At 41.4% G+C, this 15,173-nt stretch overlaps 1 protein-coding gene across 4 annotated transcripts in view; it reads right to left on the bottom strand.

Annotated features, from left to right (window-relative positions):
• XIAP (X-linked inhibitor of apoptosis) overlaps positions 1 to 7,293 on the bottom strand; it is a 57,821-nt gene extending 50,528 nt beyond the window's left edge. For 2 of the 4 annotated variants that reach the window (XM_064277554.1, XM_064277552.1), the window contains exons 1-2: positions 7,130 to 7,293; positions 6,744 to 6,868 (exon numbers count right to left, since the gene is read on the bottom strand). The gene's annotated coding sequence lies outside the window, so the exon portion shown is untranslated. Of the gene's footprint in view, positions 1 to 6,332; positions 6,656 to 6,743; positions 6,976 to 7,129 lie in introns of those variants that run through there. The other 2 variants (XM_064277553.1, XM_064277555.1) reach the window with 2 other exon arrangements.
• Between the last annotated feature and the right edge of the window lie 7,880 nt (positions 7,294 to 15,173).

Here is a 15,173-nt window from a genome sequence, read left to right as displayed (position 1 = left end):
GAAAAAATGACACAAAATAAAGGAAACTATACCATAATACAAACTACAAACCAAATTGAAATAGTACAACATATTTAATGAGTGCCCATATGAGGCAAACACTACCTACAAACTAATTTTTGTTTCTCCCCATCCCGTCATTTTAGCTACATGCAATTTTTTTCTCTAATCTACTAAATATGCTGAATTGTGAACTAAAAACTTCCAATCCTATTTGCTACCCAGTCTTTGAAATAAAAAAAAATCTGTAGGCATTTGAAAAATCGCCCTTATATTTGCATAAAACCTTAAGATATCTAAGAGGCCCTGCCTCTCTTCTCTTATGCAGCTTTAATTTTGTTGTCATTGTTTGTTTCTTTGTATGTTTAAAATAATTCTCACAACTGTAAAAATTCATATTTATTCATTTTATATAAAATGTAATTAAAGATTAGATACTTAGAAACCATATTGTTGAGAGCTGATCTGGGTAAAGCTGAAGGAGAATCTAAAACTCTGAAATGTGTCTAAGGTTCCTCTTGGGCAATGTTATAATTTTAGTGCAAACAAGCAGGGTTAATAAGCCACATTTCGATGTGACATACTACACGGGCCACCTGACATATCTTGAGTTAGATGGTTTTTACTATCCTAGATTATTAGTTCCTACAGAGAAAGACACTGACCAGTTCTCTTCCTGGAAGCTTAGTTAGCTAATTGTTCACACAGGGTAAAAGATTACTGAACAGGCTATCACAGAGTCAAGAATCAGCAACAGTAACAAGGGTGGTCGTGTAGTATAATTTAAGGGCTAAAGGAAACTATTTAGGAAATAAGGAAATAACCATTTATCAAGAGCTTATTTCATATAAGGCACTGACTGATGCAGGTATTCTCTCGCAGGCTCTTTTGTTTTAAGGCAAGGCCGAAACGTAAACATTGGCTTGTATGATTCCAAAGCCATCCTCTTTTCTTTCACCATGTTACCTTTGATAAGAACTAAAATACAGTAAAACCTGCGAAAGCGGGAAACTGTATAAGGCAGAAACCTGTCGGAAAAGGGAAATGCAAATATTTTCCACTAAAACGAGCGAGAGAAAAGACGCCCCCTGTCAAAGACAGAAAAATTGCAGAAGCCGGAAAAACAAGGCAGTCCTGTAGAGTTCTTGCTCTCACAGGTTTTGCTGTATGTTATGTGCTTCACAGTTCAGAATGGTACCTAATTTAACCTACACAAACTATCATAGCTGCCATTTGAAATATGAGGAAATTGTGGTTCTGATGGGTTATTACTCATCAAAGACCATACGATCACAAGTCAAAATCAAACCCAGTGATTATGACCAATATAGATCTAAGGAAATTACTGTAAGAATTACCGGCAGAATGGGTTGCAAAAATGTTAGGCTCCCTACCGTTTTAAGGCTTGAAAACTTAGAATCACAGAAAGGTAAATCACATAACAAGATATGCTGAGAGGTTTGTGTTTTTTTCTTTTTACTGGATATTCTTTTGTTTTTAAATCGTGCTTTAAGTGAAAGTTTACAGCTCAAGTTAGTTTCTCACACAAAAATTTATACACACATTTTTATGTGACCCTAATTGTTTTCCTTACAATGTGAAGGCACACTCCTCTCCACCCTGGATTCCCCACGTCCATTCAACCAGCTCCTGTCCCTTTCTGCCTTGAGAGGTCCGTGTTTTAAGTGAACAAAATTACTGGAATATGCATAAAATTTCAAACTATATATAAGTATTTTTAGATACTGGGAATTCATAGTGGCATTAGCTTTGCCAAGTTTTGGAAATCAGCCTTAGCAGTTCCCCCTCTATCTGACCATCTGAGTTCAAGCTATTTCTAGTCTTGTACACATAGACCTCACTTCCCACCACAAACCATATCCATGAGAATACATTACAAAAGCAGATCATGTAAAGCGAATCGCATGTAACCTTAACAAGGATTAGGTACCAAATCATACCAAAATCAAATCCCCAAATGTTATCAAATATCAAACAGCAGAGCTACAATCATATCATAATTAAAAATAATAAAAGTCTATGCCAAGTCCTACAAAATGGGCATAAATATGCTTTTATATCACACAAAAGACAACATACCAGTACCTATGCACCAAAACTCTGGCGCTGCTGAGTAGATTCCGATTCATTGCAACCCTGTAGGACAGAGGAGAGCTGGCCCATAGGGCTTCCAAGGCTACAGGGTCACTATGGAACCCTGGTGACACAGTAGTTAAGCATTCAGCTGCTAATCAAAAGGTCAGCGTTTCAAATCCCCCAGCTGCTCCTTGGAAATCCTATGGGGCAGTTCTACTCTGCCCTTTAGAGTCCCTATGAGTCAGTACTGACTCAATGGCAATGGGTATTTTAATGTGTTAGGGTTGCTATGAGTCAGAATCAACTTGACAGGAATGGGCTTGGTTTGGTTTAATCTTTACAGAAGTGGACTGCCACATCTTTCTCCTGTGGAGCTGCTGGTGGGTTCAAGTCGCCAACCTTTCAGTTAGCAGCCGAACGCTTTAACCACTGAGCAACCAGGGCTCCTTTTAACGATGCACGGTGCAGATAAAACATATAACTCATAAATTTCACCTCAAATTCTTATGCCAGATACAATAACTAATCAACAACTGTTTTGCAAGATTTCTCAAAATTCAGAAGAGCCCACTGTAGATTAATCCAGAAGACTCTGGAAGTTTCAATTCTTCCTTTTCCACCCAATATATTTCTTTGTAACAAGCAGAGGCATTCACTCAACAAATATCTACTGGGTCCCTACTTAATACATGCCACCACCATCAGTACATTGATCCTAGAGCTCAGCTCAAAGTAGGTGTTCGAGGTATGTTGGTTGGGTTATCTCAACCTGAAAAACATTTTCCTAAGTGTTCTCTGAACATTTCTCAGCCTAGCTCCTCAATTTATTAAAAGTACTGAATTGGCCGATTTTGATCAAAGCAATGCCATCAAGAAATAAGAGTTCGAGATAACATCTTCTGAAATACAGCACCTAATGGAAGAAAACATGAGTGTTGGAATCAGACACCCCAGGATTCACATCCTACTTTTGCAACTTAATAGCTATCTGGCCCTTGGGCAAGTTATTTAACCTCTCTGAGCTTCCACAAATTTCTCTACTATGTCCTATGAAAATCCCTGAATTGCAAACTCAGAAGCCCAGTTCCTCCCTCTTCAATCTATTCTGTACCTGCCCTACAGAACAGTACTAAACAGGCCAGCTTTGAACACAGTAGTAATAAAACATCACCTGCACTTTCAACCCTGGTGACGTAGTGGTTAAGAGCCATGGCTGCTGACCAAAAGGTCGGCAGTTTGAATCCACCAGGCGCTCGCTGGAAACTCTATGGGGCAGTTCTACTGTCCTATAGGGTCGCTATGAGTCGGAATCGACTCAGTGGCAACAGGTTTGATATTTTTTGGTTTTGCACTTTGACCAAATCAAAATTTAAGTAATTAACTCATGAAGTTTCAAAATAAACGAAACTATAAACCATAAATTATCAAGGTTTGTATCTTCAACTTTTTATTCTTTGTCCCTTTGAGAAATTTATTTCAAATAGAGTTAGATCTGTTATATGGATTTTGTTTTGGCTTGATAAAACCTGAATCATTAAAAAATAATTATAATTGTCTTTGAATCCTTGGAATCAACTAGCCCAAACCTGTTATTTTATAGATGAAGAAAATGAGGCATAGAACAACATGCAGGATAAACAAAAACTGTTTTCAAACACTTTTCATGACATAAGAAATGTTCAATATAGAATCCTGAATGGAGGAAAATGGGTTAAAAATAATCTATGTACTTAAATTTTAATTTGTTGAATGTGCAAAACCAATCTATGTATAATATGATCCTAAATTTTAAAGAATGTAAGTAAATACACAGAATGTGGGGTATAGTTGATCTTTCTGTTATTCTTAATTTCATGATTTTTAAAATGAGCACATACTTCTTTTATAACTTAAAATATTCAAAATAGCATCTTATGTTTTGAATTCAATAGGATAAATATATCCAAAAGAGTTGTGAAAAAGAAATATGGAGGCACTGAGAGGCTTAGCAATTTGCCCACAACCCCTCAACTTAATTCAAAACAAAGCCAAGAAAAGAACCCAGGTCCCACAGCATCCAATCCAGGACTCTTTCCACATACACATCTAAGACATGAAAATGATTACTTACTTGTTCAATTCAGTCTTAATTTCTTTTTATTTTTACCACTAGTGCTTTTGTCTCCTCATATCTATTCTTACAATGACCTTAAACAGTGCCGAGAGATTACATTTTATAATACTATTATCAGATTGTGCCATAAAGATAAAGCTTGAGAACTGACAGTTCATGATAATCTCCCTGCCTTAAAGAACAAGGGCATCTATTTTGCCTTAATCATCTTTGGAGCCCTACAATACTACAATTCCTGGTACACAGTAGGTGCTCAAAAATGTTTTTTATAAATCACTCTTCTTCCCCCACTAGCATCAGCTAACCCAGTACCCAGTGCCGCAAAGTATTAGATGAAACGAAAACTGTAAAATCTCATTATTTCACATTTGGGGTCTCTAAGCCTTTACAACATAAACAAGGGACTTAATAAAGGAATAAATGTTTACAACCAAATGTAAGGGGAATATTTATGTTACTTAAATATTTCAAGTACTTTACAAATTAACTGGTACATTAATTACAATAACTCTGTTGAAATGGGCCTAACCTTTAGTCAGCATTACTTTGTCAGCCGAGTTGGAGTCATCGAACGTACCAGAAAGCAATAAAATCACAGTCGTAGTACAAAGGGCACTGGACTAGCACCTAGATCCCAGTAGAAACTCTGTTAATAACCAGATATATAACCTTGGGCAATTCATTTTTTTCTTCTTTGGGTCTTAAGTCATCTACTTGTAAAAACAAGAGAGCTAAACTACCAATCACCTGGGACTTTTCCAGTCTAAAAAAAAAAATTTTTTTTTATCCACAAAGATTCTATAATTCAGGTTCTGTAGTGTCAGATTTTATTTTCTGAATGTTATAGTTTGTTACATTATCTGACAATCAAGAAGCTTACAACATTTTCTAAAACTAAATACCATAAAGACCAGCAACATAAATCATTTCTACCGTATTTTGGAAACCCTGGTGGCGTAGTGGTTAAGTGCTACAGCTGCTAACCAAAGGGTCCGCAGTTGGAATCTGCCAGGCGCTCTTTGGAAACTCTATAGGGCAGCTCTACACGGTCCCATAGGGTCACTGAGTCAGAATCCACTTTACGGCACTGGGTTTGGTTTGGTTTGGTTTTTATATTAGGAGCAACAGGAGAAAACCAAAGGAAAAACGTGAGCCTCCAATAATCACGCCTGCCTTGCCACTTGGACTGACATGTTCCACACTGGATTTTACAAAAGAAACCATAAAACTTTATACATACACACACCCCACTGATACATATTTATATTGACATATATGCGCACATGAACTTTACAACGTTCTTAATTATAAAATACTTGTTTATGGTAAGACATTCCAACAGTACATTAGGCCACATGTGAACTGCAAATTAAAAGTCTCCCAACATTTTTTTAACCTAACTGTTGCCACTTCTAATGATGGGGGGAAAATCTCAGGCACTGGCTTCTTAACTATAGTAAATACGCTGAAGTGGTACTCGGTAGAGCTAGGGCTTCGCATAGTCACTGGCACAAACTAGTATACACTTCAGGTATGTGCACTGAACTGAACACATTTCATTTTCGTACTTGGAGGCTATGTGGAACAGTTGCACAGAAGGAACTGTAAGCAAGGAGCCAGACAACCTGGAGTCTAACTAACAGAGTGACCTTTAGGGAAGCCATGAAATCTCCCTATACCTTAATTTCTGCTTTTGTAAAATCACAAGGTTGGCCTAAGATCCCTTTCAACTCTAAAATGTTATAATTCTAAGATGGCCGTCTCTAACAGCGTTCTCTTGAACTGATCGCAACAATTATTAAGAAAAAAGAAGGAACACTATAGCAATCTTTTACCTTCAATAATTCTTTTACCTTAGCAGAGTAAACTTCTGACTCCTTAATTATCAAAGTATAGTTGTGAGAGAAGTAGTTATATAGTTATATTTGAAAGCAAAGTAGTAAATAATTAAAATCTGATAGTTTTTTTTTTACTAAGCTTCGATTGGCGTTTTCCTTTTTTGGAGGTGGGGAAGACTGTTGCTTAGTTTTAGCAATAATCACTACCCCCCCCAAAAAAAAACAATTAAGTGTATTATAAAATAATGAAACTGAAAGTTAAATTGATATTTTGTTTTACTCACAGAATATGCTGGGGAGGTGACTTGGGCAGCAAAGGTTGGAAAAAATTACTAGCTAATTTCCTCTTCCAGATGCTCTTTGGCCCCTATTCTTTCAGTATCACACAACCTTGCCAGACAAATTCCACCCTGCTCCACACAGGCCGCGGGCATCACACTGTGGGAGGAGGGTGTCCCTCTGATCAGAAAAAAAAAGTTCTTGGAGCTTTGGGTTCACGGGGTTAGGGAGGCGGCCGGGCAGGCCTGGAGGCAGCCACCCGCTCAAGGCTTGCTTGGCCAGTCCCGGGTGCCCCGGCCAGGAGCCTTTCTGCCCTCCCCCGCAGCGCCGGGCCCCAGGGCCAGGGAGGGGAAGGGAGAGGAGGAGGAGAGCAGGGCAGAAGGGGGAGGAGAGGAGCCCGCATGGGCAGTACCCACCGTGCCTGGGGAGCGTGCCGGATCGCCAGCGGCGCCAGCCGGGGTCCCGCGGGGTGGGTCCCGGAGAAGGGGCGGCCCGAGCCCCAATCTGCAAAAGCCAACTCGCTCTGCGGCCCGGCCCCTGCCTAGAAGGAAACGGAAGTGCCTTCGTCGCCCTCACTCGCGTCCAACAGCCGGCCCATCCCCGAGAGGAACCCTAAGTCGGGGCCCCGAAGCGCGTCCACGTCGGGGCGTCACAGAGGCACCGGGCGCGCGCCCTCCTTCTCCCAGCCCGAGCCGCGCCACCGGGCCTCCGCAGCCTCCTGTCCACCCGCCCCCGCCGGGAGGTCGGCCTCCCGCCCTGCAAAGCCCCACCTTCTTCCCCCCTCCGCCATTTTCGAACTTACCTTGCAGACCCTGGCGTCCTTCGGTGAGCTCCGCGCCCGCCGAGATGCCCACACGGTCCTGCCACTCCTCTGCGCGGGAAGGGGGCGGCCAAGGAAAATGAAACCCTGTTCTCTCCCCACCCCCTACCCGGGTGGGAACCAGAACCTGCCGAAGCGGGTGCACATGCGCGATGGGCACCTCGCAGTCCCCGCCCCTAGCTCTAGTTTTTCCTCTCAGCTTCCAGGATGTTTTTTCCCACGGCTTTTACCTGCTCGGCTGTGGGGTTGAGGAGTAGGGGAAGGAGACGTAAAGCAATGAAAAAGAGGAGGGAGAAGGGAACGAACTTGTTGAGTTCTTACTGTAGACCAGGCACTGCCAGACATAGAACGTGTCATTTGCGGTCATTTTGAGTAGGCGGGAACCCTAGTGGCGTAGAGGTTAAGTGCTTCGGCTGCTAACCAGAAGGTGGATAAGTTCAAATCCACCAGGCGCTCCCTTGGAAACTCTACGGGGCAGTTCTACTCTGTCTTATGGGGTCGCTCTGAGTCGGAATCGACTCGATAGAAATGGATTTTTGTGTTTTATGAGGTAGGCACTGTCTTATTAAACCCATTTTATACCGAGAACTGAGGCCCAAAGAAGATAACTATCCTGAAATCACGCAGCTAATAAACGAGGGAAATGCAATTAGAATAGAAACTGTTTTCCAAGGAGAAAAGATGAGAGGAATGACAGGAGGAGAGAGAGAGAGAACAAAAGGCATTGGGAGACAAAGGAAAATGAATAGGGACAAAGGAAAGCAGGAGGGGAAACAAAGGAAGTGTAGGCACATAATATACTGACCATACCCCAGATTTATTTCACATATGCTGTAGGATTGTCAGACCTACATATGAACTTTTGTTCAGGAACTTGGGCTCTCCTACAGGCTAGTGTAAGATGATAAGCTCTGAATGAGACGGTTTAATTTCAAGAGAAAGATCATAAATATCACCTGCATCCTCAAATGATGCAGCCCCTAATGAAAAGGGAACTTGGAGGGAGGAGAGGAAAGAATTTTCTTTTTGAATCTTAGGCTTTTGCTTAAGTTGTTATTATTCTTTGTGATTCTCTCCCACTGTCACAGCTCTGGTAATCTCACATCTGATTTATTGCAATAATAGTAATTTTGAGCAAATGTTTCTTGTTTAATTCTCATAACAGTCTTATGAAGTATGGAACTGTTTTTATCCCCATTTAACAGATGAGGAAACAGAGGCTTAGAGAGTTTAAGTATAAGCAGGAGCTAGAGCAGCGATTCAAACCCCAATCTGTCTGATTACATGTACGTTTGACCATTACAAAGTCTCCTAACTGGCTTCTCTGCCCAGAGGCTGGATCCCCCAATCTAGCCTGTACAAAGCCATATGGGTTAAGCCCTTTAACACTTCTACCGCCTCCAGGATAATGTCAGAACTCCTTAGCTTGATGTTCACTCTCCCCTTGGACCCCTACCCTATGTTACAACAAAATGGAACTACTCACGGTGCCCCTGCCTATCCCCAGCTTTCCTGCCTTCTGTTAATTGGTGATCCTATTATTTTCTGCTTTTAATTTTTTTTTTATACCATATGTTTTCATTAATGGAAGTATGCTGAGTCATGGGGTGTGTTTAAATTTTTGGTGGGTAATATGGATTTTGAAAAATATCTGGACCTACATGGCTACCACTGAACTTGCTGTGTTCTCAAGCCTGCTGATTGACGGGTGACCATTTGTCCCAATGAACTTTGGTTGATGAAAATAAGATGGGGCGCCTTCCATTAGGTTACACGCGGGAACTTCTGGTTTTCCAAATATGACACAAAAAAACAAAACCAAGCCTATCAGGCCACCCTAACACCCTGCCCAAAAAAAAAAAAAAACAAAAAACTGTTGCCCTCAAGTTGACTCTAGCTCATAGCAACCCTATATATATATATATATATATATATATATATATATATATATATATATATATAATTTACTATATAGGAAACCACAAATATGCTTACAAAGGTTATGCAGGGATACAAAAGCCAAAAGAGACAAACTTTTTACGCAATCACACTTCTGGGTTGCACTACTTGCAAGTTTCATACTCCAAGTATTTTACTTCAACAAACTTTTCTTTCACCTTTCGCCTTTACGCAATCCCCACTGAAGGGCAGCAAATACTTCCAGCAGGAAAAGCATACACCCAAAGAACTGCAGAGGCATAAAAAGTGTTTTTTTTTAAAAAAAAAAAACATTGCAGTGAGTCCATTCCAACTCACAGTCACCCTATATGACACAGTAGAACTGCCCCAGAGAGTTTCCAAGGAATGCTTGGTGGATTCAAACTGCCAACCTTTTGGTTAGCAGCTGTAACTCTTAAAGACTACCCACCAGGGTTTCCAAAAATCGGATTATCTATGTTCACAGGTCGCCAAAGGGTTAATTCCTTCTAACTGCTTCCTCTACCTAGGTAAAAAGACTTCCTCACACCAAGCCTTCTCTGATTCCCTTAGCCAAAGATCATCTCTTTTTTCTTCTAAAGTCTCCTAGCGCTTGAATTTGTGCCTGTTATGGAGCACAATGCTTTCTGCCCTATAGTGTAGTTACTTGTGTACATGCCTTATCTCTCCTATATTGTAAGCTCATTCATGGCAAGATCAATGTCTACCTCATTTTTGTAATTCCTCCAAAACCCTTGGAGTCATCTTTAATACCTCTTTCTTGTTTGTATCCCATATCAAGTCCATCAGCAAATTCTGTCATCTCTATTTTCAAAATAACATATACCCAGAAGATCACTAATTCTCACCAACTCCACCAATATGACCCCAGTCCATCTCTTTCTTGGTTGACTATAATAGCCTCCTCACTGATGTCCCAGTTTACACTTTTACTCCTCTCTAGTCTATTTCACACAGTAGCCAGAGTTATCCTAATAAAATATAAGTCAGGTCATTGTCATTTCTCTGCTTGAATCCCTTCAATGACTCCTCATTTCACTCAAAATAAAAACTGCAGTTTTATCATGGCCTTTATAAAGGCTGTGCTAGCCAGTCACCAAGATGAACCCCAATGATTTTCACCTCTTGCTAGTCACATCCTTGGGTAGGTCGCTTCTACGTTGAACCAGGACTGACTAGTGTGGCCAATAGAATACAGTGGAAATGATGGTATGTGACTTATAATACTAAGACATAAAAAGCCATTGTGACTTCTGCCTTACTCTTTCTTGGATTGCTTGCTCTGGGGGAAGCCAGTTGTCATGTCCTGAGGGTACTCAAACAGTGAATGGAGAGGCCCACACAAGGAGACTGAGCCCGACATCCCTCAGTTTCCTCCACTGATGGCAGGCACCAACTTGCTAAATATGTGAATGAGCTACTTTGCAACAGGAAATTTTCGCCCCAGGCTTCAGATGACTAGTCTCTTGAGACCCAGAGCCGGAACCACCCAGCTAAGCCATACTCTTAAATTCCTGTGTATTGTTATTTTAAGTAGCTAGATTTTAGGGCAATTTGTTACACAGCAGTAGATAACTAATCACAAAGGCCCTGCAGGGGTCTGGATTCCTGTTACCTTTATGCCCTTATCTCCTTGTTCCTTTAGCTTTCCTGCCTCAGGCAGGGCCTTTGCAGTTTGCTACTCTCTCTGCTCCAAACACTTCTGCCCGGAGCCAGATTTCTCTGTGGCTTGTCCTTCAACACCTTTAAGTCTTTGTTCAAATCACACCTTCTCAGTAAGTCCTATCCTGACCCCGCATTTAAAATAACAACTCCTCCTTCCAGCGCTCCCCATCTCCCTTCCCGTGCTCTATTTTTTTAATCTTTTTCCATGGCATCTATCACTTTATAACATACACTATGATTTACTTATATATTATGTTTATTTATTGTCTGTCTCCTCCATCCCATCCTTGTTAGAATATAAGCTCCAAGAGGACAGGGATCTATCTGTTCACTGATCTAGTCCAAGTGCTTAGAACAGTGTCTGAAACAGAGTAAGTGCTCAAGAGAAATTTGCTGCAAGAGTGAGTAAAAATTTCATGAACATACCAGATTCCTGATAGATACTTCTTGAGTGAGTTGTCAATTGTTCCTATAGCAAAGGCAGTTACACCTGGGGCATGGTGACTAGGTTTCATATGCCGGGACTTACACAGAAAAATGCAAGCTACAATCTGTGAAGAGTATTGTTTTTTACTTGTATAAGTGTGTTTTGTTGTAATTCATTTTGGTTGAGGAGAGGAAACATTTAGATAGGGAAAGAATGAAGATATATAAACTTGAACCTTATAAAACTGACAATGTTTCAAACAGAAATTTCGTATGATTCAACCTAATAGGTGAAAGGAAAATTAATGGTATAAAGAGAGGAAATGAGAAAGAGATGGAATCAAACCTAAGGAGAGGCATTAGCTTTGAATAGGAAGGAGGAAACATTTTCAGAGACTAAAGGACACAGGAAATGGAGATTAAGTAGAAGGGAATTTTGAAGGTGGTAGCCACACCTCAATGGCAGTTGAAAAGTAAAATGTGGGAGGGAAAAAAAAAGCTGCAAAGTATCTGCTTAGGGGAACAGAAAAGATTTTAGAATAATGGGTTCCAAACATTTTCTCAAGTACTAGAGTCCTTTGTGCAAAAGCAGTAGTAAGTTAAACCTCAAATAATAAATTAGATGAACAGCAGAGCTACTTTGAATGAAGATGGGGGGTAAGGCGAGCCCCCCTTTCCAGGCCTTGCCCTTGGAGCCATCGGTTTTATGTAACTTCTTCTGGCAGAAAGGGGTGCACACCTGCATACGATTATTCCTGAGAACAGCCTCTGTGAAGATCATTCACTCATGTCCAACAACATCTACCAAGACCACCTGTCCCTCAGGCTTCTGACTTTTGCACTGGGTGTCTTGATGTCCAACCTCTCACTCCCTCCTTGGTGACAGAAAGACTGCAACTGTAATTTCCTCTCTTTGAGCAGTCATAAAGATGCCCACCTTTATCTTGTGTGTGTAAAACTAGCATCTCCAGCCAGCCCTCCCTTCCCCTTCTCTGCCTTTATCTTCCAGGAACTCAGTCATGCATTTCTGGAGACTTGTTTTTTGGTTGGGGTGAGGACAGAGGAGCTGCCTCTCATTTCAAGCTTAAGGGAAATTTCCAACTGGGCTATATATATACTTAATCTATTCCTATGGTTATACCCAATCTATTCAGTCTGCAGAAATCCACCTCTAACAGTACAACAGTGACAAAATGCGTCTGGAGTAGGGTGGAGGTGAAAGCTGCTGAAATTGAGGTCCAGGAGAGAGGCTAGCATGTTGGAGGGCTTGTCATCCAGGATTGTAGTGGAATGTGTCTTTAGAGAGGGACTGTGAGTCAGAGCATGCAAGGGAGTGTCCTGAATATAGTTAATAATAGTTATCATTTATTGAGTGTTTACTGCATGCCAGGCATTGTCTTAAGTGCTTTGCACACCTTACCTCTTGCAATCCTCTCAGTAACCCTATGAAGTGTTTCTTTTATTCTTGTTTTGATCCAGAATCTAGGATGGTGCCTGGCACATAGTACGATACTCAAGCTAGAGTTCCCTCCTCCACCAAAAACTCTGCAATGGCTTCTCACTTGGTGGAGACAAGCACACAGTACTGTGGAAGTCCAGAGGAGGAGCCCAGGACCCAAACTGAGGGAAGGGTGGATCAGAACTGGAGCTCCACCAGGACTTCAGTCTTGAAGGACAACAAAGAGCTAGCTGAAGCAGTGGGAGAAAGACATTCTAAGCAGATATCAACATGTGCAAATGCATGGAAATGTGCAACAAAATATCATGCATTTGGGGAATAACCGTTAATGCCTTATGGCTAGAATGCAGCCATTACCATTTATCGAATGTTTATTATGTTCACACTCTTTTAAAGCATTACATAGATGATCACATTTAATCTTTATGCAACCCTGTGAGGGAGGTAATATTATTATCCTTATTTTACTGAAAAGAAAACTAGGTGACAGAGAGGTTAGATTTCCCAAGGTCTCAAAAACTAGTAAGTGGTGGAGGTGTGGGTGGGTGGTGATGGGGGGATGGATGGAACATGACAAAGAGATGAGGATCTAGAGAGGGAGTCATGGGCCAGATAGAATCCTTGTATGGCACATTAAAGAATTTTTAATTTTTATGTGTTTTCATCCTATAGACCAGTGGTTCCCAAACCTGATAATAAAATGGAATCACCTGAAGAACTTTCTGAACCTACTAATTTCTGGACAATGCCCTCCCCTGCTGTGATTCAGATTCAGTAAATCTGGCTTGGATTTGGGAAAATATAAAATTCTCCCACTTTCTACAACTGATTCTGATGCAGCCAGGTTTGAGAACCATTTCTGGAGGCAACCAGGAACCATCAAAAAAGTTTTAAGTAGGACAGTGAAATGAGCAGAGTTGGATTTTAGAAAAACTACCATGGTATAATTATATAGAGAATGGATTGATGAGAGGGGTAGTGAAATTGTTACCAATCGCCAATCTAACACAAAGGGTCCTTGCCTTTTCCTGACTAAGAATACACACGAAGGACAAAATTTATCTTCAGCAAGCTTTATTTTGCTTGAGTCAAGCAAAAGGAGTCAGGGGGATCTAAGCCTCTCTAAAAGACTGACTCTAAAAGGAAAGCAAGGCTAGGGCTTATATGGGTTCGGTGGAGACAATAGAGTAATGAATATTTAGTGGGCTTCTTTCAAAGGGTGGGTACTTCTCAGAATGGCGGTGCATGTCAATTAAGTTGCACAGGCATCAGAAATCCAAGATGGAACCCACTGGTATTCAAGATGGAGTCCTCTTGGCAGCCCTTGGCATCACTTATCATGGGATATAGCACAAGCACACTGATCTTTGGCGCTATATCACCATCTTCGGAGGGCTAAGGAAGGTTAAACAGCGGTCACACTTTGTTCTTCTGCACATGTGGGAGCCTGTAAAGGGGGAAGGGACTAGAAAAACACTGAGAAGGAGATAGTTTCAGCCTTATCATGTTGACAGGGTGTGGTTCCTGTTTACCCAGCTTCTAGGTGGTAATCTTTTAACAGCTCTTTTGTTCCACCAGCACAGTTAACCCTATCTGTCTCTATACCCCCTGAGAGGTTTCATACTCACGATTCTTTATGAGGGTGTAGGGGTGGAGATCTCTTCTTCTGTAACTTCTTCAAGCTGACACCGTGTTGTTGGCCTGCCTAGCACAGTAGAAATCTCTCCCTATCTGGTCTAAAGTTTTGTAAGGACTGGCGGTCTCACTTTCAGGAATTGGCTAGAAAACCTGCATCATCTTGGAATTGTTGTAACCTAGAGGACACAAACTTTATCAGAAGCTTGAGGAGACAAGACCCAAAAATCAGAAGTAGAAGTATAGCAACTAGGGGGTCCAAAAAGGGTAGAAACAAAGTAATAGAAGGGAGTGCCTCCCACACTGTCTACCAAATATCTTGGTCTCCCCCTCTTCTGTTTCTCCATCTCACACTGTTCTTTTCTTTACATTCTCTGTGGCTCTGTCTCTCCTTTCTTATGGGCTCTCTCCTTCTCACACCCTCACTTTCTAGAACTTTCCCCAGTCTCACTTTCTCTCTCTCTCTCCAATCTTTGTCTCTCTCACTCATTCTCTTCTCCTCTATCCTCCTGTATCACTTTTTCACCCAATCTTTTTGTTTACTTTAGTCTCGCTTTTTCTTCACTAACCTGTATAGGGGCCGTAGGCTGTGGGCTAGATGGGGTATGAGAGGGCACCAATATCCTAGGAGCCTGACAAGTGCCTGTGGTTGTTTTACAGTTTCTGGGTGGGGGGAGGCTTGGACCTTATCACCGCTTCAGGCATCACCCCCGTCTTACCTGACCAGATAACACTCAAGTACTTGACCAACAAGCCAGGCCCCTATATTTTTCCTTGTTTACTGCCCATCCCCATGGCTGGAGGTGTGTGACTGTCCCACCACCTGCAGTCTGGTCCTCCATCCAATTTCTGGAGTTTTTTTTGGAGCTTTGTCCTATTAAGATGATATTAACCATTTGTTGC

The sequence above is a fragment of the Loxodonta africana genome, chromosome X (assembly GCF_030014295.1).
Source record: "Loxodonta africana isolate mLoxAfr1 chromosome X, mLoxAfr1.hap2, whole genome shotgun sequence".
NCBI lineage: Eukaryota > Metazoa > Chordata > Mammalia > Proboscidea > Elephantidae > Loxodonta > Loxodonta africana.
Note: the sequence above shows the minus strand (reverse complement) of the source record. Positions and strands in the feature narration are given on the sequence as shown.